At 40.7% G+C, this 16,708-nt stretch overlaps 1 protein-coding gene across 1 annotated transcript in view; it reads left to right on the top strand.

Moving 5' to 3' along the window:
• The first annotated feature begins 13,214 nt into the window (after positions 1 to 13,214).
• Positions 13,215 to 16,708, top strand: part of hivep2a (HIVEP zinc finger 2a) — a 108,371-nt gene continuing 104,877 nt past the window's right edge. The window contains exon 1 of the mRNA XM_074684733.1: positions 13,215 to 13,607. The gene's annotated coding sequence lies outside the window, so the exon portion shown is untranslated. The remainder of the gene's footprint in view (positions 13,608 to 16,708) is intronic.

Raw genomic sequence — 16,708 nt, 5'->3', positions numbered from 1 at the left:
AGCTTTGCTAATTTATAAGGGCGTAGCTGACTTGATTGACACGTGGATGCACTGTACCTTTAAATTTGGAGGCTAAAGACCCTCCTCTTTACCTCATCTTAACAAGAACAAATTTAGGTTGAGTCTGTATTTTGGCCTCTAGCAATGTACGGCATCAAAACTAACATGTGACGAGTATTTTATTTCAGTTACAAACTCCAGTACAGAATATGAATTAGATTACAAAAATAACAAACAAAAATAAAAATGTATAATTAACATTCTTGTACATTTTTTTTTTTTTTTTTACAAACTCTGTAACCAAAAAAGGAGCAGGCTGAAGCCGAGGCTTAATTTGACTATCCTTTAAAATCCATAAAGTAATCCAGAATATCAGTAATAGAAATAGGAGGGGTCATGAATTCTTTTTCTTATTCATTTCAGATTTAGTCATTTTCATTGTAACCCACATTAAGAAACAAAGAGGGAACATAAAGGACAAAAAGAATCGTAAAGAAACATATAGGGACATAAATGAACACCAAGAACCATCAAGGGAATGGAATTGAGTAGAATGCTTCTGATTGGTTGAAACCCAAATACAACACTGGGGACAGAAAGGTCAACAGAACTTACTATACATTATCCCTCACAGTATTAACAGATATCTCCACATTCTTTAAGATCAGCTCATTATAATGGTGTGAAAAAGTGTATTTTTAGCATTTTTAGTAACTTCTTAAAGTGAGTCCTCTTGCAACGAAATAGAGAACTGTGGTTACTGGCATTTAATCTGAGGGTAAATTGACAAAACTGAAGATAAAACATGATGTAACTACTTGACAGAATAGGGTGTACACTGAGTCAAACAGATTGGTAGTTAGAATGGTAATTGAAATACACTAATGCAATTTTTATATTGTTTCTCTTTTTAACCTGACATATGAACTTTTTGACACCAAGGAGCAGCCAGTGCTATTTTTTTCCTTTATTCTCTATTTCACATCTGATCCATGAGGTACACTACTTCACCTCCATGTCTGCTAAGGTGTTTACTTGGCAGTAATAATAAACTGATTCTGATTTCTAACAACAGTAAGTTTGTGTAAATATAATTGATAACAGTCCAGTATCTAATTTTAAATTGATATTAAGGCTATCCATACATTTATTTGTTATACGTGTTAATAAAATAAATGAATAGATGAAATGTACATTTTTTTTGTTGTCAGTAATCCTCTTAGCTTTCAGCCAATCACACAGCTTAAAATCACACAGGGGACACTTTCCCCTTCATGATGGACTCTGGTCCCACTCCTGCCATGCTACTGTCACTGTCTGATATAAAAGGTGTAAACTCTTGATGTTGGCTGTTGAAGGTTGCAGACGTCACAGATATGTGGGTTAAAATAAACCTAAGTGCTTCGTTACAGGGGATACTGATGGACCCGCAGTAGAGGAGGAGAGAGAAGGAGAGAGATGATGCTGTTTCCATGGTGAACAGCTCGAGCTGCTCTCACAGGTTCATGGATGGATGAACACGTGCACAAGGTTTACATCACGCAGCCTGTTTCTGGATGTTAACATGAAGATGGACAAGCTGCACGCTGATGTCTTTGTCTGTGTTTATGACTGTGGCTGTTAAAGGGATCAAACCTGGGAGTGTTCAGAGACACACTAGTAAAGAAACAGGCCTCCCACTGAGGTTGCTGCACACATAAACAAAGGTGTGTTGCTCACTTTTAAGTCTGCACATTTATGATCGTGCATTTCTCTGTATTTTTTATGATTTTGGGAAAAATGAAAAGTGGTTTCTCAAGTACAGCCAATGCAGAGGTGCTGTAAACATGCACTTCAAATGACCAGTGGGGGTGACTCTAGTGGCTACAGTGATAAGGGCCAGTTTTCAGTCTTGCTTCTTTTTGTCTGGAAGTTAAGCATTTTTAGAGTCCAAATCCTAATTCAAAAGTCTTATTTCTTAAAAACAAATACAAAAAGAATGGGTGCATGTATCAAAAAACAGTGATCAAAGACAGAGTCTGAATATAGGAAAAAGGTGAATGGGAAATGAGGGTAACTTTCAAAATAAAACAGGAAACAGTTTCTTAAAAGTCCTTTAGTTTCATATTTTCAGTGTTTTACTTTCTCTGCACATAATATTCACAAAGAACAGATCTGTTAAACATGTAAGGCCCTGTTTGGCCTGATCCAGACAATGTTCAGGAGTATCTGAAGGATTTAGACTCTCATTAAAGGACTAGTCTGCTCATTTATTAAAGGTTAGAAACAGCCTCTGCTCTCTAATGAGGCGCTTTGAGGTTTGGAGGAGCTCTGTGGAAAATGGACTAAATATTCTGACCCTCCTGTGTGTGTGCATGTGTGTGTGCGTGTGTGTGTGTGTGTGTGTGTGTGTGTGTGTGTGTGTGTGTGTGTGTGTGTGTGTGTGTGTGTGTGTGTGTGTGTGTGTGTGTGTGGAAAGTTTCCCATTGTGAAATAAGCCTCCCTGTACCAGCCTGGACGTCAGCTTACCACTTCATAGAGGGGTGAGCGTACACACACACTCACTCACACACAATATGCCCGCTCTGTGGGATCTCTGAGGAGTTGGCAGCGGCATGTTTCCTCCTCCTCTCCTCCTCCTCTCCTTCTCCTCCTCTCCTCCTTCTCAGTGGAAACTCTGCTGACTGTTACAGGCGGGTGTGTTACATAATGTTGCCTCCCCTCTAAGCAGAAACAGATGCCCTGTGTTGTTGTCAGAACATACAGTAAGAAACATGACCCTGACTGACTTGAGATAAATCAGGATGATTATTTTTCACAATAAATATTATCCATCTATTGAAGTGTTAATCATCAAAGTATATATCTGGATCTCTGGGCCTGTAAAGATGTCCTATAGCTTCATGTGAGTTATATTGTTTTATTGTAAATTAATCTCAGCTTGAATGTGTTTATCTGTATCAGTTTTTTAAATTTATTTCTCAGTTAGATGGAAAAGTAGCTTAGGTACCATATTAAATAATTATGTATTGACATTGACAAAGAATAAAACAAGTTGGATTATTTTCATTATTTCACAACTGTTCATTCTCTAACACATACCACTTACGCAGTTCAGGGTCCAGGTGGCTGCAGCCTGGCCCAGCTGTCTTTGGGCCAGAAGCAGTGTACACACCGGACTGCTCACCAGTCAGTCACAGGGCTGACACACAACCTTTCACACACACTCACATCTACAAGCAATTTAGAGTCACCAATAAACCTGAAGACTATATTTTTGGTATGTTGAAGATCGTTATGGTATCCTGAGAGGACCCTCTCATGCAGAAGAACATGCAAACTCCACAGAGAAAGGCCCACATTAGCCTGAATCACTTCTATCTTTTCAATATTGTTAAAGTAGTAAAGCAACTCACAATAAATTTTCTAATGTATAAATATACACATCTCATATATATATTATATATAAATATTTTCCCCATAATACTTCTTGGAGTAGTGTTAAGTGTGCCATTTATATTTGATGTTGTTTTTCAGTGTTCTTTAAATATTTTAATTTCTTTGAATATTTTAGCGACTTTAGAGACATTTTAAGGTTTTGTATTTTAAAATGTTGTGTAAAATATTTACTAGCTTTTTTTTTCCTAGCATTTTCATTTTTTAAAATGATTGTGTATCATGTGTGTCTTTTATTCAGTAAAATATTATTTGAAAAAATATCCATGTGTTTTATGAAAATTTTATGAAATATTTTCAGCGTTTATAATTTTTTTTCTTTCAGTGATATATTTTCATGTTTACAAATATTTATATGTTTCATAAATAATGTACTTTGTATTAAATCTTATCATTCAATAAATTGATTCACAAAAAAAGAGGAAAAAATTATTCACATTTGAATCATTGAAGCATTTCTCAAGATGTTGTGTGTTTATTATTAGTTGTTATCATTTTATTTTTTTAGATATATATTTTTAGGTGTGAAGAAATGTTCTAGTGTTCTAGTGTGAAATGTTTGTTATTTAAAAAAATATTAAAGTGTTTAATGAAAACTTTATGATTATTTTTAGTGTTTATGATTTTTTTTTCTTTCAGTGATATATTTTCATGCTCACAAATATTTATATGTTTCATAAATAATGTACTTTGTAAACATTTTTATCACTCAATAAATCTTTCTGTAACCAAACAAAAATTATTCACATTTAAATCATTGAAGTATTTCTCAATATGTTGTGTATTTATTATTAGTTATTATTATTATTTTATTTTTTAGATATATATTTTTATGTGTGAAGAAATGTTGGAGTGTTTCATGAAACAGATTTGGTGTGTGTGTCTTGTGATATAGTTTTTTTTAGTTCAGTTAAAATGTTTGCCCCTTCAGGGCCACCGTACATTGAAAGCAGGGCTAACATTAGCTCAGAGCTATCTGTCTGAGAGTCTACAGTTTCTATGCAGTCAGTTTGTCTCTGCCTGAGCTAACAGGATCAACATAAACCTGTATATCAAAAAAAAAAAAAAAAAGTTTATAATACACCTGTTGTGAGGGTAAAAAGAAAATGGAGGCAGTGATTGCAGCCTGAAACTTTAGGTATGATCATGCTGACAGGGAGGAGAACCAGTGGAACCAAACATGATGAAGAGGAAGAAGACGAAGATGAAAACGGCTCAGAGCAGCTGTAACTGTTGGTGAGCTTCACTTTATTACTTTAATGACGCTGTGCTCCCCAGGCTAACGTTAGCCAAATGCTAACACTGTTTCATTCTTACATCATCTGAATCTGCTGAAGCTGTTTGTGTCCTGAGCTGACAGTTTGAGGATCAACAGATGGTTTCTGTGAGGACTCTGTCTGAAGATGAGTCTGTACATCAGTTTAATCCAGTTAAATTAGTTTATGTTGTACAGATTGGGTTGTGATGTCCTGGGTAACTGCAGATGTTAAATGTCCCAGAATTTAAAAACATTCAAGTCTTGATTCTCTGAATTAAAGAACCTTGTACTGTGTTTATCTCTAACCATCAGCATCAGTGAAGAGAGTGAGCCGACAGGTCAGACTGAAGCATTCAAAGGTTTGGAAGTTTCTTTTATCCATTTTAATCAAGACAGCATAATGCTGTTTCAGACTGGTGTCATATATGTTTTTTTAGATATAATGCCAAGATATTTAAAAACAAGAAAAAACTTGCAGAGTGTAGAAATCTACGTTAGACCTTACACAGAACACATTTCTTTATTGTTTTACAGGAAACATTAATCTAAAGGTTTCGGTGCAACACATTTAATAAATCTGATTTATTTGGTGCATTTAGAAGCCACAAGAACTTAATCCATCTGGTCTCTGTGACTTCTTTTGGGCTGGTCTGAAGAAATCGTAACACAGGAATCATAATATGTTCCCAGATAAAAAGCACAATAAAACTCTGCTATAATGAAGGCCACAGGAGGTGGATGTCTCCCTAAATATTTAGCTACAGGATTCAAAGATTATTGTCATATGCACAGTAAAGAAACGTGTTTCCATGTGCAATGAAATTCTTTCTTTGCTGTCCAGAATGAATTGCAACAACAAGATAGTAACAATAGACAAAAATATTATCATATAAAATATACTAAATATACAAAATGAGGCAAATAGAATTTCAAAAGCATGTGATTACTACACTCCATTCAGTTGTTTAGGAGTTGGTGGCAGTAGGAAAAAAGTAGCTTTAGAGTCTAGAGGTCCTGCATTTCACAGTCCTGTATCTCTGGCTTGAGCGGAGTCTAAGTGATCCTCTCTGCAGGCGTTTCAGAGAAATATTGCTGCTATACCACACGGTGATGCAGCTGGTCAAGCTGCGTTCATTGATGCAGCTGTAGAAGTTGCTGAAGATCTTGAGGGACATACCATCAAAACTTCCTCAGCCTCCTCTGGTAGTCCTGCCACTGTTGAAATGATACTCTGTTTATTTCCTGAGACATTATCTTTAACTTTGGTTTTTTAAAGGGGTGTATTTTTTGGGAAAGGTGCATGACTGATAACTTTAAACCTTGTTTGTATTGCTCTTATTACAAGGCGACCAATAAATGACTTTCTACTAGAGAGTAGTCAAACACATCTGGGATTACTAAAGCTAAATGACTGGAAAAGAGCAAAAAGTTTCTTCAACTCACCTTTTGCATACAGAGTGAAAGCTGTAATAACTAGAAAAGCGCCCATAGAGCGTGGACCTCCACCAAGCATATTGTGATTGTCACGCAACACTTTAGTCCTACTTTAATGTTATACTCCCTTTCAGCAGACTGTCTGCTACAATTTGGTGTTAGTTGCAAGTTTGTACAATAATTTGTTACCTAACAGTGTTGAAAATTATGATGACCCAGTACTTATTTTATATTCTGGATCTTAGTATGCAGAATGTTGCCAGGATCTCTGGATCATACTTTTACATCTGTCAGAAATTATGGTGACCTTGTCTTGTATTGTTTTACAAAGCAATCCGACCATTTATCATGGAGTTATATACCCATATGGTGAAAACTGCCCTATCTCATAGAGATCACCTCCAAAATTTAACCACTTCTTCCTTATCCCATTTTGAACATTTCCTGAAAATTTGATCAAGATTTATGGGCTACTTTTTGAGTTATGTTGTTCACAGACAGACAAGCTCTCCCAAAAACATAAGTAAATATTCTAGCCTTTAATCTATGCTTCTATTTAGTAGCTACAGTGCACAGAGAGAAAAAATGTTACAAAGAGAAGTTAAGATTTTAAGAGTAAAGGGTCTCAAATAACTTAAGAAAGGATTTATTAAGCTAAAATCTTCAATTTAATTTTTAAAAGCTTCCATCAACACTGCCTTAGTGCGTGCTGACCAGCAGGGGGAGCTGTTTAGTCCCAAACATCCAGTGAAGCTACAATGCTGACAGTTGCACTGTGACAATGTGTGTGCTGTGCTCTCCTTCTCTTTCTCTTTCTGAGCTCACACACTCCTCATAAAGATGTAAGATATCCTCCTCCATGTGTTATCTTTCAGGTAGTTTGACCTTTGCCCTCCATTAGTTACATAACTCCAGGGCCACACCTCAACACACTGATGACCGTGTGAGTGTGAGTGTGTGTGTGGTTGTATGACGAGGATTAATGTGGCGTCATAAAAGTAACAAAGACCACAAGATGGAAAGATACACAGCGTTGAAATGTGTGTTAGTGTGTGTGTGTGTGTCAATGTTTAAGAGAGTGTTAGCACAACTTTTTCTCTCAATCAGTCTGTGGGAAACTAGGTGTGGTAGTGTGCCTCTGAGTGTGTGTGTGTGTGTGTGTGTGTGTGTGTGTGTGTGCCTGAGTGTGTGTTTCTGTGAATGTGTGTCTGTATGAGTAAGCATTAGTAATCAGTCAGCTGTCACAGAAGTGCTTTGTCTTGCAGAGCGTTACAGTTCGACTGCGGGACAAGAGCCTGAGGCACTGTGTGTGTGTGTGTGTGTGTGTGTGTGTGTGTGTGTGTGTGTGTGTGTGTGTGTGTGTGTGTGTGTGTGTGTGTGTGTGTGTGTGTGTGTGTGTGTGTGTCTGTGTGTGTGTGTGTGTGTGTGTGTGTGTCCACTTTTGTGATGTAATGGATTATTCAGAACTTCCCGTAGATTGTCAGCAGGTTCCTCGTTGGTGGTTGTTTTTCTTCAGACTGCACGGTGACTGAAATCAGGGAATGAGGAGCTTTAGAGCCTCCGTCTGGGGATGTGAAGGAACGGGGACGTGTTAGAGTGTGACACATGACTCACTTCCTGGGATTGTGGCCACGCTCGTTCCTTCAATCCACACTTGGTCGGGGGAGAAGATTGGCTCTGAATTCATCTTTGTGTCCTTGGCAGCTCGGTTCGGTGGACGGAGATGATCTCTGAGTCATTTATGTAACAAGCTCCATCATTCTGCTGATGTTTGGAGGATTAGTCACATGACCACGTGTGCACAGGCTTTGATCAGCCCGCTGTATGCTACCTGCTCAACAAAGTGCAAGGTGAAGTCAGAATTGGTGACTTGAAGCAGATCTAGAGCTGTTAGAGACAGAGGAGAGGGGATTGTCAGTAAGTATGGAGAGCAGCAGCAGGAGAAACAGAAAGTGAATGACAAAGCTCGACTCTTGACTAATCTGCATCATGATGCTTCTATTTAATCAAACTTAGGAGACATTAATCAGAGGAACACCGAACTGACATCCTGTCACACCCGTGAAGATGACACAACAGATTGAGGAGGGACAGGCGTGGTGATGTTTCAGATCGTTGCAGTAACGACTCGTGTCTCTGAGTCTCTCCTCAGTCATTAACAACACGACTGTCTCAGTCTCATCCATCTAAACCCAGAGAGAAGAGCATGCTTCAGGTCTTCATATGAAAAGCAGATGCAAATCGCCACTTCAGAAGCTGCTGCTGCTGCTGCTGCAGTGCTCCGTCGCTATGGTGCTGTGTTGCCACGGCGTCGCCATGGGGACTCCGGGGTCACCTGTGATGAGGTCACATCCCGTTGAGCCTCTTATGGGAAACAGCAGACGTTAATCCACTTATCGCTGGCCAGCACAAACACACACACACAGGCACACACACGCCAAGGATAAGTGAGCCTGTGGGCTGAGATGGAGGACGCTCAGTTTAAACTTTCTCTCTGAGTTTAAGGATTTATCTCACAGATGTGGTTAAACATTGGGACATTAAAGATGGGGTCAGACCAGATGCTTGGGTTGATATTCTCTGTATCGATTTCAGCTGCTCACTCCTTCATATGTATCATTCATTTAGTCATCTGTATCATCCCCATCTATCAGCTGTCAGTGTTCCTGGATTTTGATTGGTCAAACTCATCCCATAACCGCTGTACGTTAGCTTGCTTTATTACAGCAGAATGTTCCCAGGTTCAACCTGGTTGCACATGTCAAATCAAATCAATCTGCCTAAAAGCAACTGACAGTTTTGACCTCTGCCTGCTGACACTATCATCATCTCTAAACACAGACGATATTTGTGATACTACAGATTTATCTGGGGGGCACTTAACTTCATATTAGTAGCACTGAAGTTGGAGGAACTGTTTTTCATGTTTGAATACATTTTTCATAAATCAATGAGAACAAATCAATTAATCTCACTTAATTAGTAAAGCCCTCCTCAGTTCTCAGAATGTAACACAACCTGCTACACATCAACAAAAAATAAATAGAAATATGATAAAATAAGCAGTGAACAAGAACCCCCCTCTCCCAGCACATTTTGCTTACAGAAAAAGAAAACTTTCAAAATAAAAGAGTCCAGAAACAAAAAAAAGAAGAGAAGCTGAGCTGAGAAAACACTGGGACTAAATTAAAAGGCTAAAAACAAAACCAATGTAGGTAAAAAAAATAAAAAAAGGTAAGATGATAAAACTGTAAAAAAAAAAAAATCTTTAAAAAAACAACAACAACAATAATAAACTCTGTAGTATGAAATTAAATAAAGAAATTAATTAAATTAAGATACTTCAGTTAGTTCTTTAATTACACAAAAGTTTAATGAATAAGTCAAGAGTGTAGAGAACTCCAAAATTTGGCGCCAGTTTTTCCTGGTTTCTGAAGTCAGGATATGATGCTAACATCCAAAAACCTGATCCAAACCAGGTTACTCATGTCCATGCAAGCTTACTCAGAGGTAATAATATAAACAACTTAACAATCATTGATATAGTGGTACTGTGACTACAGAAATAATGCTGCTCCAGCATCTCCTCTCTCATATGAATGAAATAATTTATTGTATTAATTTAGTGTTTGACACAAAGTGCCCCCCTGTAGGGAGAATGTGGTTATCCTGTTTACCGACTTCCTTGTTGACCTGTTGTTCTTAAATTAACTCCAGTGAACACTTGTCTCTTAGAGACCTGCTGCTGTGTTCACTCTCTCTTTTCCTAATCCTGCTCTGTAGGCAGGATTAACCAGAGGAAAACTGCAAGTCACTCGGGCCTACTGCCAACTTTCCCCCAGTGGCCACTCAGGGTACTGCAACAACACAAACAAAAAGAGAGGAATAAATCCAAAACAAAGAGAGGAACAAAGAGATTTTTGTCATTTTTGTTAAAGAGTAATGAGTACATGTTGTTAATCCAGTGTTTCTGTTTGAGCTGTGAGTGATTGGATTCAGAGAGGAGGGTTGAGTCAAAGACGAGCCATTTCCTGAAAAGGTTCCTAGTTCCTGGTGAAAGTTCCTGCCATCAAAGAGCACCATGCAGAACGACAATCTGTCCGTACCCCTGATTCAAGCCTGCCTGTGTCCCTGGTCTTAGATAACCTCTCTCCAGGCTATGAATGGACGATGCCTCTGAGATGTTTATCTGACCATTACGTGTCATTAAGTGTTCCCTGGTACAATGAGAGCGCTTTGCAGAGAGCTCTGATTCATGGTCTCAGAGGATGTTATGTCACAGGCTGCTCGCTGTATCTTACACCTCAGTGTGATGTTTGATCTAACGGGACGCACAAACCTCCAGGTACAGGATGCTTTGTCTCCTGTTGCTCATCAAACGTGCCACCTGTTGCTAAAAGGCGTTTCCAGAGGCTGATGTGGTTTACGAACACAAAGAGGCAGCTGCAGGCCGCTGTACAAAGGAAAACACAGTTTACCAGGCCTGATTGAATTTATTAACGGGAGACACACTTAAACCAGCTCCTCTGTATTCCTACACGTGTTTCACAGATGAGAGGATTCAGGGCTGGAGTGTGTATATGTGTGTGTGAATCTGTTCGCAGGTGAATAGGATGGATCGTTGTTGTTGTGCAGATGGAGCAGGCAGCAGAAACATGCATCCTGTGCCATCCTGTGGAGACACTTGAACATATGTTTTCCTCTCACCTCCTCTTCCTCACACTGTATCACCTGATGGATCACATGTGTAGGCTGTTCATGGAGCCAGGACTAATCACACCTGCAGCACATGTTCCTGTAGCACTGTGTGAGTCACAGGTGGATTGAGTCACCAGGAGTTGCTGAACATGCTAAAAACATACACTTTCACATCATTACAAAAAGATGATCTGAAACAATGGGAAAAATGTCTGATGATAGGTTCTGTGAGGGATAATGTATGTGAGCAGGTGATGTCTATAGACCGTATAAGATATGAAACATAGTCACCTGTCTGTTCCTGATACAGAGTAATGAAGCCAGTTGTTAGATGGGGCCATATTGGATATGCTTTAAGCTTCCTTTCTGACAGCTATAGAAGCTGAGCTGCGTCTCTGATTGGACAGTGCGTGAGGATAGGGTAATTAGCATTTCAGACCCAAACTGTTCTTTTGAACCAGGCTGTAAATATGTGTTTTAATGTAATAAAGTCTATTTTTTTTACTTGGTGCATATGTGTTTTCTAGTCTTTCTGCAGCCAGCCTCAAGCAAATTCAAGGTGAACTGCAACTTTTAGCTCTTCTAATTAGGCTTAATTTTCCTAAACCAGATGTTGCCCTTTGGTGATGACAAGGTGAGCTTCTGTTGACCTTTCTGTCCTCAGTGTTGTCTTTGATGTTGAGGGTTTCAACCAATCAGAAGCATCCTGCTCCATTCCATTCAATCTCTTAATGTTCCTTACGTTACTTTATGTTCCTTGATGTTTGTTACATTCCAAAGTCAGATGAAAAAGATGGGAAAGAGACCAACTCCTCATTGTGGATTGATTCGATCAGTACCTTGTGCAGTCTCTGTGACGTAACAGTTTTGAAACCCATCGTTGACATTTACCAAATTGAAAAATGTGAACTCAGTCAAGCTTTTTTCTAGTAAGTATGAGGTAAAGAGGTGGGACTTCAGCCTCCTCGCTGACAGCAACAGGGTGCCCACCTGTCGGTAAAATCAACAATCCTCTTACACAGTCAAAACTGGTCAGTTTAATATCGTCATAAATAACACTGGGATAATATATTCTTGGGATTTGATTCTATTACGATTTTTGGGGTGCTGATTTGATTTAAATTATTAATCTTCGATTTTAGTTTCCTTTTTTATCACCAGACCTTGTGAAAAGTTAAATGATGATGGTAATGTCTACAGATTACATCAGGGGACATATTTCCCCATAAAATGCACAACAGATCTAGTATATAAACAAAGGCTGAAATGAAGAATTTAAATTTTCTTAAAAAAGTGATTTTTTTGACAAAGAATCGCGATACTGATATTGTCCACCAAAATGCTTGTATATCGATTTTCATTTTTTTCTCTCCCACCCCTATTCATAAATAACTGGTTATATCTCCTCCCCAGTACAGTGTGCGCTAATGGAAAAATAATCTATTTAGACAAAATCATGTTTTGAACCAGGCTGTAAACATGTTTTTTCTGTTGTAAATATTTGCTTTTTGAATGTGCGTGTATGTGGTTTCTGCTGTTTTTGCAGATAGCCTCTAGTGGACACTCCAGAAACTGCAGTTTTCAACACTTCTACATAGGTTTTATGTGTTTAGAATCAGGGTTGCCACTTGGATCTGATGTTTGATCAAACTATCTCTGGTGTCACTTTTTCTGTTTTTGTGGAGTTTTGACCAATCAAAATCAAGTATTTTACAACAGCTGCAGACACAGTGTATTTTTCTGATAAGACATAGATTTTTCTATTGCTCAAAATGCTACGATCAGAATAATCTTAACAAATGTTATGTCCCTATTAAATGCATGCGTTTTGTTATGGACAGGTAATTTTTTTTTCACTTGTCTCCACTGAAGTATTATAAACTGATTTATTTCTAGATGTATTTTCATTTTGTATTTTTGTCCTTTTGTTCATGAATCCTGTCCTTCCTTTGCTATCTCCCCTACCTCTTTCACACTGCTGCGTAATTCTGTTTACCTTTATTTTATATGAAGGTTATATCTGCAAGTGCAATCACATGATATAATCGTGTAGTGCTGCAGAGTGTGTTCTTGTCACGTCTCCTTCTATTGCTAAACGTGCAGATAGACAGGCAGGCAGACAGACACGTCGCTCCAGAGGTGACCGGGGAATCCTGCTCCCTCTGTGCCGGCAGACAGAGCCTCCTCCTCGGCCACTGCTCCTCCTCCCCTCCCCTCCCCTCCCCTCCCTCTGCCCTGGTTGCGCGCTGGGGGATCCGACGACGTCACACGGACGCATACACACACACTGTTATAGACACACATAGAAGCACACATACACACGCCCTCCCTCTCGCTCTCTGCCGCTCTGTCTCTCTCGCTCTCCCTCTCTGCTGTGCTGCTATTCTGGGAAGTGGCGTTTGGAATAACCCCCGTGTGCGTACGGGTGTGTGTGTGTATGTGTCTCCTGATTTCACCCTGACACACACACACATACACACACTCACAACACAGCCAGGCGCACACATTTGCTGTCTGACTGCAGCAGCGGAGCTCCGGCAGCAGAAATCCGGTCGGAAAGGATTCCTTCCATTTTTACGCGCAACTTTTCCTCCGCGGCGCCGCGACGTTTCCATGGCTCACCGCTCGACTGTTGTGGATTTCTAACCTCCTCTTCCTCCTGAGTGTTTCTAACGGACGATCAGAGAGGTGTCAGCCCGTCCGGAGTCGGATCGCTGTCACCGGGCTGCTTGTTGTCATTTCGCTCGGAGACGGAGGCGCGCAGCCGGAGCGCAGACTGAAGGTAAGAACCGCGGAGGAGAAGCGAAACCTAAGCGGACACATTCTCACACATATCTCAGTGACAGCGGGCTTTTCTGCGCCCTGTCTCACATTAGAGGCTATTTTCATGGCTCTTGATCTTTTGTTTAGCTTATAAGGGCACGGCTATGCAGGGGGAATACCCCGGGCACGCATTGCATTGCATGCAGATTACCCCTGTTGCGTAATATCCTGAGGAATTTGCAGTAGCCTGCACGGCCGGGCTGGCTGCAAGGCCGGGGGAGAGATAGGATATACAGGCAGAGAGGAGAGGGTGGGGGCTGGAGCTGTGAAAGTGGAAGCCTGGAAATGTGTGATGGTGTGATTTTGAGTCTGGAAGGTCGATTTTCTGCCTTTACGCGCTTTGAGGACACAGATCCCCCGCGCACGCTCCTGATGTGGTCCGAGTCCAGAAAGTTTCTCTGCGTTAACATCGCGATGTCACTGCTGTAATCTGTACAGAGGCTCGTTTAGGGTTCAGGTGTGAGTTTGAGCTGTGACCTTAGTGCGCACACTTAAGTGTTTCCGTGTGGCTGCAGCAGGATTGACATTTAAAGGTTCCCGCAGGTCCAGGACTCTGGAGGGTCTGAGTCTTGAGATCAGACTGAGTGTCAAAGACAGAGTTATTGTTTCGGTAGAGTGACTTTATCTCTCTGCTCATCGTTTCTTTCCTGTGTTTGTGTGTCTGTATGGGAGAGAGAAAGAGGCAGAGAGAGAAGGATGGTGGGTGGTGCGCTGGCTGGTTCCGGGAATGTTCCATGACGTGTTGCCGTCAAGAGAGGGGCCCCAGCCGGGGGGACTCCGAGGCTCAGCCGGGCCCTGCAGCTTCCTTTCCCTCTCTCTGTCGGTCTCTTTAACAAGCTGCTGCTGCTGGAAAATATTTCAGTCTTTCTTTTCCAGAGAGGAGATTTAAAACCTCATCATATAAGCGTCCTCATAATCCTGTGAGCTGCTGCTCATTCCTGCAGCTCTCAGTCTCTCTCTGCCCTCACAGAGAGATCAGAGGTCAAAGGTCAGGGTCAAACCCTACTGTATGTTTGAGGACACCTCTGGCTGTGTGAGGGTTTGGAGTGTGGCTCTGAACAGCTGACTGTGAACCGCCCAGCTGGCTGCTGCCAACATGACTCTCTGATGTTTAACATGTCACAGGACACACAGATACACACATACACAGACACACAGAGAAGGCATGAAGGCATGCAGCAGAGAAATAAATATCACTTCAGATCAGAACAGAGACATCAGATGTCAGATTTTCACAGACGGTTTATTGTTTGCAGCTATTTTTATCCTGAGATTGACGCTTTAAAGGAGGTATTTTTAGACACACAGATGTGTTCGAGCAGCGCAGTTAAAGAAGAGAAGCGCTCATGAATCCTGCAAAAGAACAAGCAGAGAAACTACTTCTTGGTGTGTTTGTGTGTGTGTGTGTGTGAGGTCAGAAACCGTCACAGCGTGCGCGGCTGTGTGTGCACGTGTCTGCGCCGAACGTTTCTGCAAGTGTGCACGAGGAAGAGACCGTCCCACGTACCATCTGTGCGCCGCTACCTCAGATGGCCATCAGGGTGTAGTGTGTAGGAGCGAGCATGTACACACACACAAACATACACACATGCACAGGAACACGCACACGGTTAGCAGGCTGGAGAGGCGTATGGAGAACATGCACGAGGTGTGAGCGGATTTCTGCAGTAAACATTCAATTAATTTATTACTCAGGCCCTGTGGGAGCCGGGTGTGTGTGTATGTGTGTGTGTGTGTGAGGGACACTTTCCAAAACATGACACACAACCTCTGGACAGCAGCAGGCCTGAAACAATTACAGCAGTTATGTAACAGCGCTGATTCCTCAGTGATTTGTGTCATCGTGGACGGTAATGACTGATCCACCAGAGCCGACCTGCAGCTGGTCCAGAGGAGACAGAGGGAGCCAAAAGAGCTGGAGAAGGAAAAGACAGCGTTTAAACAAAGAGAGCGGCTCTGCTAGCTCACAGAAAGACAGCTTCCACTCTTTACTCTGACGTCTTGTTGGAAACAGAGTGTGCAGCAGAGTTTCAGAGCTTTCATAGCATGCACGTGCGCCACCTCTGTTTAAGTCCTAAAATGCTGAAGTGTGTCAGTGTGACCTCGTGGTTTCCAGCCTCAGATCTGGGAATGGAAAAAGTTTTGCAACACGATTAAAGACCCACAGCACGACGACTGTGACTGAACTCACTGCACACAGAATTCCTAGAAACTTTTCCATGTGAGCCGCAGAGAGAACCGAAACACTCCACACCCTCCTGGATTCCTTCCTTCAAAATTATGGGCTGAGATTTGTGCCACTAGAAACTGAATTTGAATTATGATATGGGATGTGAAATGGCTCGAACATTATGACTTTCACATCTGTTAGGAAGAGTAGTAGATCACCGATGTACTAAAATCCTCTTCACATTGGTGTGTGTAATTTGAAGTTTGAAGTAAACCAGATTAACAGCACCTAGTCCTTTTCCTCACAGACGAAGATAACATAGTGGTTGCACCAATATAGGGACTAGAATTTTCAAGCAAGCTGAAAACAATTTCAAAGAATTCAAATCATCTTTTTCAACTTCAATATAGTCTTTAAAATTCAGTTTCTAGTGGCACAGATCTCAGCCTCTAGCATTAAAAATATAACAACAAATATGAATATTTTTTTCACTGTAGGTCTGAAGTTCCACCCTTATCCTTATGTTATATCTGAGCTGAAGTGCAGCCTCCCTCTGCAGCAAGTGCAGCTGGAGCTGTAGCTCTGCTGCCCTGATGCTAAAGCTCTACCACCTGGATGTAAACAGTCACAGATGACAGATTTTATGTTGTTGCGTGGTTGGTTTGTCTGAAGCAGAATCGACTTTTACCACAAAGCATCTTTCAAAGAATACAATTAATTTGACTCTGTTTTTTTAACTGTACTCTCTCTGAAAAAAACAGACACTAAACCAGAACAGAGGTTAAAATTAGCAAAAAAAACCCTTCTGTAAAAATTATCTGTTCTTAAGTTATAAATGGTGCAATGTAAAAAGACATGAAGGTGCTATCATGTTGATCTATAAATGGAGG

Source organism: Halichoeres trimaculatus, unplaced genomic scaffold (assembly GCF_033239565.1).
Source record: "Halichoeres trimaculatus isolate MK-OKI-2021-1 unplaced genomic scaffold, fHalTri1.1 fHalTri1_scaffold_13, whole genome shotgun sequence".
In the NCBI taxonomy this organism is placed as follows: domain Eukaryota; kingdom Metazoa; phylum Chordata; class Actinopteri; order Labriformes; family Labridae; genus Halichoeres; species Halichoeres trimaculatus.
Note: the sequence above shows the minus strand (reverse complement) of the source record. Positions and strands in the feature narration are given on the sequence as shown.